At 36.1% G+C, this 18454-nt stretch overlaps 1 protein-coding gene across 2 annotated transcripts in view; it reads left to right on the forward strand.

Moving 5' to 3' along the window:
• Nucleotides 1-18454, forward strand: part of FRS2 (fibroblast growth factor receptor substrate 2) — a 109278-nt gene that overhangs the window by 44300 nt on the left and 46524 nt on the right. For both annotated transcript variants that reach the window (XM_049625957.1, XM_049625959.1), the window contains exons 2-3: nt 6053-6148; nt 7597-7639. The gene's annotated coding sequence lies outside the window, so the exon portion shown is untranslated. The remainder of the gene's footprint in view (nt 1-6052; nt 6149-7596; nt 7640-18454) is intronic.

The following is an 18454-nucleotide window of genomic DNA, read 5'->3' on the forward strand; positions in this document are numbered from 1 at the left end:
GAATAAATAGTACCGAAGGTAAACCTGCTTTAATACCAAGACATAGTGAATATTTTATTGTGCATAGTATTAAAATTCCCCCAAAATGGGACACCTGGGTGCCTCAGTCGGTTGGGCATGCGACTTCAGCTCAGGTCGTGATCTCGCAATTTGTGAGTTCAAGGCCCACATCGGGCTCTGTGCTGACAGCTCAGAGCCTGGAGCCTGCTTTGGATTCTGTGTCTCCTTCTCTCTCTGCCCCTCCCCCACTTTTGCTCTGTCTCTCAAAAATGAATAAATGTAAAATAAATATATAAATAAATAAAAAATAAAATAAAATTCCCAAAAAACAATAAAGCCACATACTCGATGATAGATTTGTATAAATCTCCTTGTTATGTAAATCTCCTTGTTATGTATAATTTTGAAGACACAGAAGAAAATTAACTCTGAAAATATTTACCTTGATGTTCTACATAGAATCTCATGTTAAGATATCATATTGTTTCTTACTAAGAAATACGTTTTATATCATGGACAGCATGTGTGTAGCATGTTTGTATACAAAACGAAAGTTTTAAAAAATAACAGTAATTCATGCTGTGTGTGTGAGTGCCAGGGGAAAGGACAGAGAAAGAGGCAGACATTAACTGTAAGGAGACATTGTATTTATGATAAAGTTTTTAGAAATAATACTCTGTACATGATGCACTTCCATTTTCTTAAAATAAAACAAAATAGCAAATGCTGTAGGTGATGCCCCCAACATTGACCTCAAAACCCATTATCTTTATTTATAGTCTTTTTTTTTTTTTTTAATGTTTACTTGATGAGAGAGAGTGAGTGAGCAGTGGAGAGGCAGAGAGAGAAGGACACAGAGGATCTGAAGTGGGCTCCATGCTGACAGCAGCGAGCCTGATGTGGGGCTCAGACTCATAAACCTGAGGTCATGACCTGAGCCGAAGTCTGACGTTCAACTGACTTAGTCACCCAGGCACCCCTCTCTTTATAGTCTTTTTAAAAAAAAAAAAATTTTTTTTAACGTTTTATTTATTTTTGAGACAGAGAGAGACAGAGCATGAACGGGGGAGGGGCAGAGAGAGGGAGACACAGAATCAGAAGCAGGCTCCAGGCTCTGAGCCATCAGCCCAGAGCCTGACTCGGGGCTCGAACTCACGGACCGCGAGATCGTGACCTGAGCTGAAGTCGGACGCTCAACCGACTGAGCCACCCAGGCGCCCCTCTTTATAGTCTTAATGACAGGTGTGCACACAAAGTATTTTGTTGTTCTGAAACACTAAAATCCTAAGGGTGTTTTTTTCTTTTTTTTTAAAAATAAGGTTGTTATCAGTGCCCTGGGGGAGAGTGTATCCTTGCCTTTTCTTCCTTTCCCTTCATTGTTCCTAACTATCAGTGCAATGAATTAAAATTGTGAGAGAGATCATTTTTAAGTGTTAATTTATGCCAAAAATTCCCAAGTCACAGTTAAGTATTTAGAAGACTAGCATATGTATTTAGGCCTTTGGAAACTTTAGATTATCAATCTGTTGAGTCTCTTCTCTGTAAAGGAGTACAGTGTTTAAATGGCATGTTTTTAATCAATGGGGATAATTTGTTCCAAGGAATTTTCACTTTCTCCAAATAACTGAGGACATTAGTGAAGCAAGGCTACCTTTCTTGGGTGATGTGTCCTGATAAGTAGTTGGCCTTTTTATTTTACAATAGGTATGTTACTTTTACTGTGTCCTAGGCAGTGGGTACACCTAATAATAAGTTAACATTTCTGAGAGAAATAATTTTCTGATAGAAGACTCATTAAAAATCAGATTCTGTTCAGTATAAAGAACTGAGGCCAATAATGGTCATCCCATGGAGTCAGGAACTAAGGTGTTCCACATGAGAGAATTTTCTAGAAAAGGAAAATTAGAAATCATAACTAATAATTTTGTTGCAAATTTTAAGAAATTAATGGGATACTTTAATGTATATATTTGTATGTATCCATATACCTATATCGTGGGAGAGAAATGTTTCAAACATCCCCAAAAGTACAGAAACTGTGTGGAAAAACACTTACGTACTCAATAAATCTTAATGTTTCCTCCTTGACTTCTCAGAGTGTATGGAACAGCCATCAGTGACTTAGAGGTGACTGTGAATGAATACTAATTAGTGACTGTAGTATGACTAATTTACTTTTACTCAGTTCCCTCAGATCTAAATGTAGCATATTTTTCTGATTCGTCTCTTAATGCCAGAGGTTTCTTATTAATATATAACAGTGAACTTTCCCCTTTTGTCCTCTTACCTAAAGCAACTTTGGGAGAATGGAACACATTTCTTAAATGAGCAGCCTGGATTTATTTACATGTCATTCTTATAGGACAGATGTGGTATTTGTGACTAATACTTTTATTCTATTTTACTGCAGATTATAATAGTGGAAAGAAAGATCTTGCATCCTGGACCTGTTTCTGGTTTGGACAAGTTGTTTAACTACTCTGAGTACTTTGTTAATACCTTTCCCATAGAGAAGTTCTGAGAATTAAGTGAGCTAATGTAAATATCTGGCACAGAAGTTGCTCAAGAAAGGTTACTTTAATATCACTAGCCTTCTTTCAAGTGGTTGAACTTGCTAAAGTCTGATTTCTAAATGAGTGGGGGTATTTCGGCACAAAAATACTCAGACTTCTCTTTACCTCCCTCCCTAAACAAAGCAGATTTTAACATTAAATTTCATCATCCAACTCTTAGAACCCTTGCAGATTTTTTTCTTGTACTCTTGGTTTATTTTTGTACCTAAGGTTTGATAGGCACATAACAAATGCTTTGTGAACATTAAACTAAGTGAAAAAGGATTGTTCAGATGAAAGGTATGTGGATAAGTCAGTTTTTGGGCAATTCTAGAGAACTCTTGCCAGAACTGGTATCTTTGTTTTGGTCTTCAGAGACTATTAAATGTGATCACTGAGTCATACTTGCTGTTTTCTCTGTCCCCTGGCTATATCTCTTAAGATTCTGAAGCTTGCCAGCCACAGGATGTTTAAAAGGCAGAGTAGGCTTTAGCCCAGGGGGAGTTTGTTTATTTAAAGAAAAATAATTAAGTTCAAACATCCCTACCATGTCATAGCTAGTCTGGTCATGTTAGAGTTAGTTCTTTTGATTCTTTCTGGTGGTCATGGTGCCTAAAGATAACAAATTCGAAAGTAGTTTAAACTTTTGAAATTACTTGGAACTTTATAATGTAATCCCAAACAGAAGTCCCTAAAGGAGTGGGGGGAAAGGGCCATTTATTTTGCTAGTTGTTTTTTAATGAGAGTCATTTAATTCACATCATTTACTACTCCTTCCTAGAGTTATGGCACAGATGATTTTATTAAAAACAAAACCAAAAAAAGAAAAAAAACGCACTATGGTGGTTATATCTTTATTAATTCTTTGAAATTGGGACCATAAGAATCTTTTAAAAGGGACAGTATAGGAGCACCTGGGTGGCTCAGTCAGTTGTGTCCAACTTTCACTCAGGTCACGATCCCATGGTTCGTGGGTTCGAGCCCCACATCAGGCTCTGTGCTGACAGCTCAGAGCCTGGAGCCTGCTTTTGGGTTCTGTCTCTCTCTCTCTCTCTCTCTCTCTCTCTCTCTCTCTGTCTCTCTCTCTCTCCCCCCTGCTTATGTTCTGTCTCTCTCTTTCAAAAATAAATATTTAAAAAAATTTAAAAAATAAAAGGGGCAATATAGTCTTACAGATGTTTAGACACAAAAGATATGGTAATTGGTGATGTTCATATTTCAGATGATTATTATCTCCAGAATATTTCTCCTTGCATATTCTCTGCCAGATAAGAAAATCAGAGACAGATATTTTGGCTTGCCTAGGGTACCAGGACCTGTCTCTTTGATGAGATAACTTGATAACTTGTAAAAACCAAGTCCTAGAGGAAGTAGAGGAGGTATAAGACCCGTATCTGCTTTTCTGGGCAGAGGGAAATGCAAGTCCTGAGGCCTTGAAGTGAGAATGTGCTTGAAGTGTTTAAGGAAAGGAAAGAGGCCAATGTGGCGAGAATGGAGTGAACAAGGGGGAGAGTAGTAGGAGACGAGGTTAGAGAGATGTGGAAGGGATATTTCAAATCATGGTCCTTATGGCTGTTGTAGGGTTTTGGCTTTTAGGCTAGTAAGATGGACTCAATTAGAGGCTTTGAGCAGAATGACATGATCTGACTTTCTTTTGAAAATGACTAATCTGATTGACTTGTTGAGATGAGCAGAGGGGGAGACTGGGAGATGGAATAGGGAACTATTAGAGTAATGCAGATGAGAACTAAGGTGGCATGGACCATGGTGGTCAGATTGGAAGTGTTGAAAGTAGTAACATTATGGATGTCTTTTGAAACTGGAGCTCCTGGGATGAATACGTAATGGATAGTGATGAGTATTTCTGCACATAATGTTTGATTGACCCATTTTTAATGATGTTAAGATTAATCACTGGGTTCAAGTTTTGTCGACCGGATTTAGCCATTATGAGGTTTCCCATCAATCTTTTACCTAATGGTTTTAGCAGCTGTTGATCATTTTTTTTTATTAAAATTTTTTAATGTTTATTTATTTTTGAGAGAGAGAGAGAGCGCGTGCATGTGCAGGAGCAGGGGTGGGGCAGAGAAAGAGGGAGACACAGAATCCAAAGCAGGCTCCAGGCTCTGAGCTGTCAGCGCAGAGCCCAATGCGGGGCTCAAACCCACAAACCGTGAGATCATGACCTGAGCCGAAGTTGGATGCTTAACCAACTGAGCTATCAAGCTGCCCCAAGAGCATACAAGTTTTAAAAAAAAGAATACCCCACCTGCAACATTTAGCAATCATTTGTCTAGCAGTTCCCTTTTAGGAGTTTTCCCCAAAGATTCCAAAAACAAAATTACAAATTCCTCAAAGGCTGGTAGCATTGATTGATTGATTGATTGTTTATTTTTGAGAGAGCGGGGGAGGGGCAGAGAGAGGGAGAGACAGAGGGATCTGAAGCAGGCTCCGTGCTCTCATTGCAGAGCCCAGTGCGGGGCTTGAACTCACACACTGTGAGATCATGACCTGAGCCAAAGTCAGACGCTTAACTGAGTAAGCTACCCAGGCACCCCTCATGTCTTATCTTTTAATTATGGGCTTTGTTTACTGGGGGAAGAAACAATAATGATGATGTAGTTGGCATTGATATCAATGGTGTATATGTGGAGGGAATGGCATTTTGAGACTTTGCTGTTTTGAAATACTACCAGATTAAATATTTCATCAATTAAAGTTAAATCACTTGTCAGTTTATTCATTCTTTGAGTAAATATTTACTGAGCACTTACTGCATGGCAACCATTGCCTTAAGTGCTTAAAAGATATCTGTAAATAAAACCAGTAAAAATTCTCTCTGGATCTTACTTTCTATGGATGTGAGGGGGAAATTGGGATGCCTGGGTGGCTCAGTCCATTGAGTGTCCCACTTCTGATTTCGGCTCAGGTCATCGAGCCCTGCATCAGGCTCTGCACTGACAGTGTGGGATGGAGACTGCTTAGGATTCTTTCTCTTATTCTCGCTTCCCCTTTCCTGCTCCTGCTTTCTCTCTCTCTCTCTCTCTCTCTCTCTCTCTCTCTCAAAATAAATAAATAAACATTCAAAAAAAAAGGTGCAAGGGGAAATAGACAAACCTGTATAATTCATTTATTGTTTTCAAATGTGGGGTTTTAGAGTTCCTCTTCATCTTCCTTTTTCCCTTTTCTAGTCTCTAAATGGCATTCTTAGGAGTTGCAAGACCCTGCTGGTGAGTGGAAGGCATTGAGGACTGAAGAATTATAGATCTTTATACTTAGTCTGTGTAACAGAAATGTGTAATTCTGGTCCTGTGGAACGATAGCCTATATTCCATCCTTCTCACCTCATCGTCAGCCCTGTTAATGTTTTTTATTAGAAGGTTGCTCAAGAATTGTTTTGATAGTTCCCTCTCTTGTAGACTCTAAAATTTAGAAAATTGTCCTTAAAGATTTTGTGTTTTTGTTATAATGTGTTCTTAATGACTACATCTTTATTTCAGAAATGACCATTAAGAAGTAGATGCCCAGATGCAAAAGTGATGAAACAGTCAGTTTGTCATAAAGTAAGATGCAGCTGTGGCTTTTCAACCAGATTAGTAAGTGTGGCGAAATTTTCTTTTTAAATTTATACTTATTTTATCTCCTTTGAAAAACATTTAATAAAAAGTATAGTGGACATTTTCTTAAGTGTTAACTTGTATTTCTGTTTTTACTTTGGATTGTAGTACAAATTGTAGTGTATGACTCTAGAAAATGTATGTCTGTGCTGTACCTTTTTAAGAACCATAGAAGTAATATTATAAAATCATAGTGTTAGAGGAGACATGTGACAAAGAGTCACTATAATACCACTATCCAAATATAGCTACTCCTAAAATTCTTGGATATTTGTTTTCCTTACCAGTCTTTGTTCTATACATTTAAAAAAAAAAAAAAAAACATTTTGCTCATAGTGTTATGAAGAGTGTGCTTCTTTTATATTTTAAAATTAAATTTGTGGAAGGGTAGGTGATGGGCATTGAAGAGGGCATCTTTTGGGATGAGCACTGGGTGTTGTATGGAAACCAATTTGACAATAAATTTCATATATTAAAAAAGTACTCTTCAATGTGGTGTATACACACACACACACACACACACACACACACACATACATACAGTGGAGTATTACTCAGCAATCAAAAAGAATGAACTCTTGCCATTTGCAACTATGTGGATGGAACTAGAGGGTATCATGCTAAGTGAAATTAGTGAGTCAGAGAAAGACAAATATCATATGACTTCACTCATATGAGGACTTGAAGATACAAAACAGATGAACATAAAGGAAGGGAAGCAAAAAGAATATAAAACCAGGGAGGGGGACAAAACATAAGAGACTCTTAGATATGGAGAACAAACTGAGGGTTACTGGAGGGGTTGTGGGAGGGGGGATGGGCTAAATGGGTACGGGGCTTAAGGAATCTACTCCTGAAATCATTGCTGTACTACATGTAACTAACTTGGATGTAAATTTAAATAAATAAATAAATAATGTATTCTTCAGGACAGAGTTTCTTATTGGGGTAATGAAAATGTTCTGCTATAATATGGTGGTGATGGTTACACAACTTTCTGAATATAGTATAAAAACCACTGAATTTTACACTTTAAAGAGGTGAATTTTGTGACCTATGGATTATACTTAAAAACTACCCTTCAGGTATCAAATCTTGGTGAGAGTAAAACCCAGTTGAGTACTGGTATTTTAGAATATGAAAATGTGCCAAGATATCATTGTGTGCCTAGAAGAAATAATTTGGTAATCAGTGGAATAGTGTTTTTGTAATAATAAAAAATAATAAACATTATAAATTTTATAGATATTTTAATAAAATATTAAAGTACTTTTATTATTAGAGACTTATTATCTCTTAAGCTTTGGTAATATCAAGTGTCATAATATTCTGAATGTACTGTATTAGCATTTTGTTATCTTTTCATTTTTAAGGGACTTCCTTTTTTGAAACTAACATTTCAACTTTTCTACCTGAAATTTTTTTAGGAACAGAATTGTATCTGTTTCTCTCAGAAGAGAATTCCACAAGGTAAGAAATTATTAATATAGTAATACAACAAATATGGTCGAATACAGGCTTAATTGCTTTTGATTTTTTTTAATCCTTTTCCCTATATTTATTTCATATCTTTTCTTGACTATTCCAAGATTATCACAAATTTGTTAGCTCCTTCTTTACTACCTCAGAATTTTCAAACAAGATGCATTTCATCTTATTTGAAGTTAAGATTAAAAGGACGTGATAAAAGTCATCACCTTTTGACACTCAAATACTGCTTTTCATGGCATCTTCCTAGCATTATTAAGGAACTCATTCCTAGCGTTGTTAGGAGTGGGTTTGTCCATTTTAGGAAGAAAGTTCTCTTTTTCCATTGGGGCCCATTTACCTTTTACCTAAATGACTCAGGGCAGTAGAGGATTCATAGAAGCTCTATTAGGGGCTAAGTTAAAGGAGATTATTTAGCTATGTTTTCACCTATGGAAATTATATAACTCCTGTATTTGGTTTAAAAAATGGAGTGCTTTCTACTGGGTAGATAAGAAAAGATTGAGTAGCATCTAGTATTAAAAAAAAAATCCTAAATGATCATCTTTACAATGGATTTTCAGTCATCATTTAGATTATTATACTCTTTGGACTGCTGAAGGATGAAATGTTCAACTGAGTATATATTGGTGTGCTCCTCTTGGTATGCCAAGAACTTAAAATCAGTTGCTTGGCCTTAAGAGATTACATCGTTTAAATTTTCTCAGGAACTCTTTGGTATAGGTAGTAGTGATCACTGCAGATTAATCTGACAACTGGAAAATGCTTATAAAGTGAATTATTCAGATCAATAACTTGCATTCTCCTTTTTCAATGTAATGTGTGCTGAGGGGAACATGCACCCTCAAACACATCTTTCCCACAGATTTAATTAGGTCCGTTTTTATCCTGAGAACTGAAAACAGAGGGTTAAAATAAAGGGACCCACTGGCTGAAGAGGAGGGACGGGGAGCAATGCATCAATAGTTTTCACGTACAAGTTTTTTGTGTAGCTTTTCCCCTGTGTTTTTCTTCTACTTCTAGAGGCTTCAGGGAGTCCTGGAACCTGTGTGTAGCACTATCTGATCCTTTAGGGCACTACTCAAAGACAGTACTGCAGGAGAAATCCAGATCCCCTTTTTCCTGGACCATCATGCTTAAAGCGAAAACAGAAATTTCCCAAGATTTAATCTTAGTGAACTTGATCTGTTACATCTTTGTCCCTCTTCTTTTGGAAAATGAAATTTGAATCTTCGACATTAATACAATGTATGATGTGTAATACATTGTATGACACATAATACAGTGTATGACAGTGATGGATCATAGTATCTGGTACCCATAGGGCTCCCCTGTAAGTGCTCCATAAATGTTTATTTTTATAAATGCCCAGATGCTCTTGTAACTTTATTTTAGAGTAGAAAATAATCAAAACATGATTATTCATATTTATGTGGTATCATCTTCCTACACAAAGGTTAAAAGGACAATGACAACTTTAGAAAAACTGTTAATTGTGCACTAACGAATGGTTGAAATGATAAATTTCATGTTACATATACTTTAGCACAGTTTAAAAATTTGTTTAAATTTTTGAGCAACTGGTTTATTATGAAAGAGGATAGCTATGTTTGAAGTATTGAGTTGATGATATTCCTCAGTTTGTGTCATACCCATCCTCCTTGGTTCATTAAAGGACTATTTTTCTGTTTTCCTTTGTAACTAGTTCCCATACATACTCAGGTGTCTCTTTAGATCATACAACTCTTTCACCTTTTACCAGTCCTCATATAAGTGACTTTTTAACATGTTTCATATCTATCCTTTTATGTCTTAGGAAATATTTTATTATTTTGTGTATTTTAATTATACGGTAGGTCTTAGTCCAATTCTTGTAGTCCCCTTCGCCCACCTCACTCTTCTGTTTTTCTGAGATCTGGCCATGTTGTTGAATGTTCGTCTAATTTGTTTTGTCCAACTGGTACATTGTATTTTAGGTTGTTTATTAAAATGAAACTGTTACGTGTAAAATTCCTTAAATGTATAAGGAACGTTACAATGAGCATTAAGAAAAGGCCAATTTGTGTTCACTTTTTAAATATTAGAATTGAATTTAAAGAATGTGAATTAGATGCGATGGAAGATTAGAGGAGATATAAACATCTGTTTCAGAGGCTGAGAATCTGTTAGAACAGTGAAAGGAAAAAATTGTGGGACCTAACAAAAACATCTATTTTTCTTCTAGAAACATTGTGTTAAAATGCTCAGGTCTCAGTGTTAGCCCACAAAAGCTTAATAGTTGAATGATACCAGTAATATTTTGGAACCTCCTTATTACTGATTACCTATCAATTTCTACATATTATATTTGAACATTCATCTTACTTTGTTTTTAATTTCTTTGAAGCATAACCATGTTTTCTGAATCCACATCACTGAATCTAACACAGAAAAAAACAGTACAAATGCAGCTTTCTAAATTTGGGATGCAGAAACACAGTTTCATCTAGAGTAGCATATTATTAGCAGAAGCAACTTCTGTTGGATCCCCTAACTATAAACTGTCAGAGTGGGAACTTGAGAAGCTCCAAGTCCAAGGTGATGGTATGCCTTGCAGTAATGAAGAGGAAAGAGAGAGGAACACTCCTATGAGAGGATGGGGTGATCCCTGACTTTAGAAGAAGGGCAATGACAGCTGTGATCAGATCAGGGAATGGCTTCCATCACAGAGAAGAAGCTAAAGGTACCTTGTGGGGAGAAGTTTGTGTGGGAGGAGGATCTTAGGGGCACTTAGTTCTGGGGGCTAGGAGAAAATGTGCTACTAATTCAGTCATGAAATGGAAAAGGGTAAAGGAATTCATGTTTGCTAAAAGTGAAGTCAATGTTGAGGCTTTTTGAAAGAAGTAGTTATTTATATGTCAACACTTAAGTATTTATACAAGTTCTGGTGGGAAAACCAGTAACTCTTTTTTTGTTGTTGTTGTTAAGTTTTTATTTATTTATTTTGAGAGAGAGAGCAGTGAAGAGGCAGAGGGAGAGGGAGAGACAACTGAGCCACTCAGGCACCCCAACCAGCAACTCTTGAAGTTAATATTGAGTTGGTATCCCATGCATTGTTGAACACTGTTTTTTTTTTTTTTTTCAACGTTTTTTTTTTAATTTATTTTTGGGACAGAGAGAGACAGAGCATGAATGGGGGAGGGGCAGAGAGAGAGGGAAACACAGAATCGGAAACAGGCTCCAGGCTCCGAGCCATCAGCCCAGAGCCTGACGCGGGGCTCGAACTCACGGACCGCGAGATCGTGACCTGGCTGAAGTCGGACGCTTAACCGACTGCGCCACCCAGGCGCCCCGAACACTGTTTTTAAAAGTAACAGTTCAGAGAATTATACATCAGATAACATAATCTCTTTCTCTAGTTTCATTCGTTTTTGAGTATTTTATATGGCATAGTAATTTCATTAGTCTCACTTTGTTATATTAAGAGATGGCCTAAGTAAAACAGATAGTGTAGTATTCTCATTTTACAAATGATGCAACCAGAAGTGGACTTAGCTTTAGGTTCCCTATCAACTGATATTTTGCTCTAAATGGAAGATGTAATTACTAGTTTTAAATTAAAAGAATTTTTTCTAACCTGAAAGAACCTCATAGCCTAAAAAGTTTTAAAAAACGCACACATATACAAACAAAAATATAGCCAGAGAGTAATTGATTGATTTAACCTTAAGGTTCACTAAAGCAGCACTTAACAAATTCACTTGGATTTTGTTGGCTACTGTTATGTGGAACATTATTTCAGAAATATTTCCAATTTAGAACAAATATACATTTAGATATTTTTAAGTTTTGAACATGGCTGTTTACTTTGGTAAACAGACACTTTGGTGTCTAATTTTGATGGATAGGAGATTAGAATCCTCAATTTGTGGGAATGGAACAAGGAATTTGATCTCACATATTTCAGTACATAGTAATTCCCTCCCCCCAAGTCATTTGTAGTATGAAAATCAAGAAAACTGTGTTATAAACCTGTGTCTTTTATCCTGAGTGACTTAATTTGGTTCAGGCTAGCTTTAGTGGTATAAGTACAGATCAAGTTTGGTTTTGAATAGTCCAGTTTTATCCTAGGGCGTTCTAGGTCTGGAGTGTTTTTGGATATGCTAACCATTTGGTTTCAATACCTAGTTGACATTTGATCCTGTGGAAAGATTGTGAGAGATTTCACCTGTAGGTGGTGGGATGAAGGAACACAGATTGACTCATAGTCTACTGAGTAGATTGGAGTTATAGGACTTTGAAGTTTAGCAGTGTTTTTGTTACTCAGAAATAAACTCTGATTTATTATTGTATATTAAGACTTCAAATGTAATTTAAGTAAATTTCAACTTTAGAAAATGTGGATAGCTTTATCATTTTTATAAAAGAATATAGTTATTTCAGATACTCGTTGTTTCACGTTAAACTCTTTAGAATTCCATATGAGCTGCCTTTTTTTTTTAGCCACTTGCTTTCAGATTAAAACAAAACAAAACAAAACAAAACCAAAAAACCAAAAACTCAGAATAGGTTGAAACTTGACACAAATTGCTGCCACAGAACAAAAGTGCTGATCGAGTTAAATCAACCCCTGTAATGTGTATTGAAAAGAAAACCTCTCCTCTCTCCGCCAGTTTGAAGAACAAGCGTTTTTCCTGCCAAGAAGGGCTGACTTTAAATGGACCAGCTGTCCATATTAGGAGCACTGGGTTGCTAAGGTGACCATGGCTGTTTGGAGAAGAATGCAGCTGAGAGGGCAAGTTCTTGATGTGTGAGCTGAGGGAAGGAATGTGGTGTGATTGTGCATCATTCCTCCTAATCACATGCTCACAAAATGCTGTGTGGGCAGCATGTAGAAACTACAAATCTGAGTTGCTAGAGCTTGTGTGTGGTTAAAATCCTTTTGTTTTCATGTGAGCAAGAGGCTTACAGTTTAGATGGAAAACGTCCACTTTGTATACATGTGTGTGTTTTGGGTGAAGGAGAGGGTGTTTTGATGGTGGATGAAGTGGGAATGAATTTATTTTGCATGATGGACACACACTTCCGTATTGTAAAGCAAAAATTATACTGGGATAAATGTTCCTTCCAATTCATCCTTTCAGTCATATATACAGTGTTAATAGTTCCCCAAGTTCCCCAAGTGAAAGCTGTGTCCTTGTAATTGTAATAATTGTACTTATATAATATTAAGTAATTGTACTTATATTTTGGGCACTTTTAATTTCAGAATTATTTGAAAGTCCCAAGAATATGTTGTCTGTTTGGTCCATTTCTCCCCTCCCCCCTTTTTAAAATATAGTCTTACTCTTCCAAAGGGAGATTTTATCTTAATATATTGTGTTTCTTCCTTGAAGCATCCAAAGATAGGTTCTGGTATTTGGTAAAAAGTACGATTCAAGGGGCAGTGGGAAGTGTCAAACTAACAAGCCCACTTACCTGAAACACTTTTTAGATTTTACCATGGACATCATTGCTATTATTTGAAATGAGATATAGCCACATATATTGATATAAACACCTACTGAATGCACCATGAAGTTTTTTGTTTTTTTGTTTTAATCCTTGTTAACAAATCCTGACAATAACATGTTGATCTTTAATGCAGATATAAATATGTAATATCTTTAAGATGTGAAGTCATTGGACATTGGCAGCTCTGTATTACATTAGCATCATATTCTTAATCAGATAGTCTACTTGCTCTGACATGGTTGCTGTTTAATTGATTTATTTATAAAATATGGAGGGAAATTAAAAGAGTAAAATAATTTGAGTATTGAATTCAGTTGGTTATTCTCATGGTATTCCTTGATAACTTTTGATGGCATTCTCTCAACTAAGTGCTTTATGGTTTTCACATTTAATCCTCCAATCTCCTAGTAACTGATTTTTTTGAGAGATATGGGACATGAATTCACTTTTTTCATATGGATAATAGGTTATCTCAACGCTATTTATTGAAATAGTTCTTCTTTTCTTCCCTGATATGTGAAATTTCCTGTCTCACAAATCAAGTTTTCACATGTGGGTAGTTTTATTTCTGTACTCTCTCTTCTGTACCGTTGGTCTTTTTGTCTACCCCTGAGTTATTACTGTACTATCTTAGCTACCTCAGATACTCAAATTTTTGTTTCTTGCCTTGTTCATGACTTCAAAAGGAATGCTTTCAAATTTCACCATTTAACATGATAACTTGTAAATTTTTTTTAAAGATGGTCTTTGCCAAATTAAAGAAGTTTCATTCTATTCTTCCTTGGCTAGGACTCTTGTTTTAAATCATGAATAGATGTTGTATTGAAAGGCTTTTGTATAACTTCAGTGATGATTAAAATTTTTTCTCCTTAATCTATTAATGTAGTCAGTTACATTGATTTTCAGATTAGGTTAACCAAGTATTCCTGGGATAAACCCAATATAGTCAAGTATGGATTCTCTTTTTTCATAATTATTGGATCTGGTTTGCTTACATTTTGTTTGCGATTTTTAGTGTTCATGAGTCAGATTGGCTTTTAATTTTCTTTTCTTACATTATCCCAGTTGGATTTTCAACATATTGCTCACTCATTCATTCATTCTTTCATTCATTCATTTACTCATTCATAGAGCACATATAAGGGAAGAACAGAGAGAGAATCCACCCTGACAGTGTGGAGCCTGATGCAGGGCTTGAACTCTTGAACCGTGAGATCATGACATGAGCAGAATCAAGAGTTGGATGGTTAACTGACTGAGCCATCCAGGCGCCCCTAACATATCTTTCTTTTTAAATGTTAGTTGTGGTAAAAACACCTATCCTAAAGTTTACCATCTTACCCATTTTTAAGTGTACAGTTTAGTAGTGTTAAGTATATTCACATTATAGTGCAACAAATCTACATAACTTTTTCATCTTGCAGAACTGAAACTCTATACCCATTAACCACTCTTCATCTCCCCCTCCCATCGTCCTGGCAACCACCATTCTACTTTCTATTTTTGTGAGTTTTACTGCTCTAGATACCTCATATAAGTGAAATCATACCGTATTTATCTTTTTGTGCCTGGCTTTTCACTTAGCATAATGCAGCATGTATCAAAATTTTCTTTTTAAGGCTGAATAATATACCATTGTGTGTATAAACATTTTGTTATCTGTTCATCTGCCAGTGGACAAGTATGTTGCTTCCACCTTCTGGCTGTTGTGAATAATGCTGCTATGAATGTGTATGTACAGATATCTCTTCTACACCCTTTCAATTCTTTTGGATATAGACCCAGAAACGATACTGTTGATAATATGGTCATTTTATTTTTAATTTTTTGAGGAACTACAGTCCTGTTTTTTAATAGCAGCCACACCATTTACATTCCCACCAGCCATACACAAGTGTTCCAATTTCTCCGTATCCTTGCCAGCACTTATTTTGTTTTTTTTTTTTTTTAATAGTAGCCATCCTAATGGTTGTGAAGTAATAGCTCATTATGGTTTTGATTTGCATTTCCTTAATGATTAGTGATGTTGATTCCTAATGATTGAGTATCTTTTCATATGCTTTTTGACCATTTGTATATTTCCTCTGGAGAAATGTCTGTTCAAATTCCATTGTCCATTTTTTAATCAAGTTACTCTAATAGTTATCATTGTTGTTGCCGAGTCATACGGGTTCTTTATGCTAGGTATTAACACTCTTACCAGATACATGATTGGCAAATATTTTCTCCTGTTCCATAGGTTGCCTTTTCAGGCTGTTAATTGTTTCCTTTGATGCATAGAAGTAGTGTCATTAAGCTTTACCTATGGTTTTTTGGTAAGAGTATTATACTTTTAGGTCTTATATTTAGATCTTTATTCGGAGCTAATTTTTATATAAAGTCCTTTCTTCTGCATGTGGATATCCAGTTTTCTCAGCACCATATGTTAAAACGACTGTCTTTTCCTCCACTGAATGGTGTTAGCATCCTTTGTCTTGGTTGCGTTTCGGTATGAATTAGAAAGTGTTTTTTTTTTTTTTTTACCATTCTCTAGAAGAATTTTTTTAAGGTTGTAATTGTTTGTTGTTCATTCACTGTTTGGTAGGACTATAAAACTATCTGGGCTTAATTTTCTTAGTGGAAGGATTTTGAACTGCAACTCTGATTTTGTAGTAATTGTTTTTCTGTTTACATTCTCTTTCATGTTTTTAAGTGGTCAGTTGATTTTTTTGCCCTTTAAAAGTTGATATGTAGGGGTGCCTGGGTGGCTCAGTCAGTTAAGTGTCCCACTTTGGCTCAGGTCATGATCTCACGGTTCATGGGTTTGAGCCCCGCATCGGGCTCTGGGCTGACAGCTCAGAGCCTTGGAGCCTGCTTTGGATTCTGTGTCTTCCACCCTCTCTGCCCCTCCCCCACTCATGCTCTGTGTCTCTCTTTTTCTCAAAAGTAAATAAACATTAAAAAAATTAAAAAAAATATTCTGTGTGACAGAAGGATTCATAAAGCATTCCTTTTGTGTACTGAAGCATGATAGTCGTCTTCAGAAAAAGTCCTTGCTCAACTGACTTGTGAGCTGAATTAGCTGCTTTTTTCTGGAATACCTTTTTTTTTCCTTGAAAGAACTGGATAGGCAAACTGATTACTTGAACTTATGTATTTGATATTTGTTTTTCTCAAAAATGAACTGAGTGGGCCTAACACTTCAAGAAAAACAGCTGTATTTGTAGCCAGTGATTAAAAAAAAATTAAACTTTCAAGTGAAATTTAGTATCTGGGGCGCCTGGGTGGCTCAGTTGGGTAAGCATCCGACTTTGGCTCAGGTCACAATCTCACGGTTAATGAGTTTGAGCCCCGTGTCAGGTTCTGTACTGCCAGCTCAACCTGGAGCCTGCTTCAGACTCTATGTCTCCCTCTTTCTCTGCTCGTCTCCCAGGGGCTTGCACTCTGTTTCTCTCTCAAAAATAAACATTAGAAAAAAATTAAAGAGAAAGAATTTTGGAAAATTTGTATCTAACACCGGGAGCTTGATAGCTTCCCAGATACCTAAAGACTTTTCTTGGGGCGCCTGGGTGACTCAGTCGGTTAAGCATTCAACTTCAAATTAGGTCATGATCTTACGGTTCGTGAGCTCGAGCCCCCCTTCAGGTTAGTATGAACCCCACTTTGGGTGAGCCCCACTTCTCTCTCCCTGGCTCTCTCTCTGCCCCTTGTGTGATTCTCTCTCTGTCTCTTTCTCTTTGCCCCTATCTCACTTGTGCCCAATCTCTCTCTCTCTCTTTCAAAAAAAAAAAAAATCAGTAAACAAAAATAAAAATAGAAAAGGCTTTTCTTGTGAAGTGGTTAATGATAATAAAGAATGTGGTTTTCTTTTCTGTCATATTGTATTCTGAATTGTGTCAGTTTGGAATACCTAAATAACTCAGTGAATATTTTCCAGATGACCAATGTATAATGGTACAAAATCACATATGGGTAAAAGTGCTAGATAAACCAATGAATTTTAATGCAATAGAACGTGAAAAGTTCATTGATATGGTTTTAGAAACCATAGAAGTAACTAGACTTCAGAAAACTACCATTTGTTAAGTTCAGGTATAGTATCAGGACTATCAACAGTTACTTGAAATAATTATTGAAATATTCACTTTCCCAGCTATATCTCTGTATGAGGCTAGATTTTCTTCATATACTTATACACTTTAACCAAAATAGTACATCACAGAATCAGTCATAAGAATCCAGCTGTCATCTATAAAGTTATACATTAAAGACATTTGCAAAACTATGTCGCTTTTCTTATCAAGTTTTTAATTTTTTCCCGTACAGATATTATTTACGTTAACATATCATAAGTTTATTATTCTTTTAATAAATTAATAAATCTATTAAAAATTTTTCAGATCTAACTTCTTATTTGGTAAATATAGATAAGAACCCAGTTGAAGGAAAACTCTGAAAAATTCTCAAATAATTTTTTTAAAATGCTGTATTTATTTTTGAGAGAGAGAGAGAATGAGGGAGGGACAGAGAATGAGTGGGGGAGGGGCAGAGAGAGAGGGAGACACAGATTCTGAAGCAGGCTCCAGGCTCCGAGCTGTCAGCACAGAGCCCAATGCAGGGTTTGAACTCACAAACCACTAGATCATGACCCGAGCCAAAGTCAGATGCTTAACCGATTGAGCCACCCAGGTGCCCCTCAAAATAATTTTTAAAAGTGTAAAGGGATCCTGCAACCAAAAAGTTGGTGAACTGGTTGCTGACCTACAGATCACAATGATGTTTCATTTTTATTTCTGACATTATGCATTTGTCCTCCTTTCCTTTCTCAAAAAAAAAAAGTGGTATCCCAATTTTATATTTAAAAAAATTCAGTCTCCTTTATAGTTTTAAGATTATTTTCATAATAAATCTGTTAAATGATGATAAATACACCTATAGTTGCATTAACTAATTTTAAAACTCTATAGGCCTAGTACAGTCTATTCATGGATGTATTTCTGTATTTTGTTATGCAGATTACCCCCAAATACTATAAAATTCAGTTAAAAACAGACCCTCCTGGAAGCAGTGACATCCCAGTAGTAAGAGTACACCTGGTTTCCAGATCTTGGTTTCTAATAAGTTCTGTACTAAAAGGAACCAGGGCTCCTTGGAGAAATGGCTGATTTAAGGACTGGGGCAAGAAATATATAGATCAGCTTAGAGCATCTTGTAGTGCCGAAAAGTAAGAATGTGCTTAAACAAACTCACAATGATGGGACTATGTCAAAGGGACATAGGAGCCAACTGAAAGAACTCCCAGTGGTCAAAGGTGGAATAATTTGA

The sequence above is a fragment of the Panthera uncia genome, chromosome B4, assembly GCF_023721935.1.
Source record: "Panthera uncia isolate 11264 chromosome B4, Puncia_PCG_1.0, whole genome shotgun sequence".
Classification (NCBI taxonomy): domain Eukaryota; kingdom Metazoa; phylum Chordata; class Mammalia; order Carnivora; family Felidae; genus Panthera; species Panthera uncia.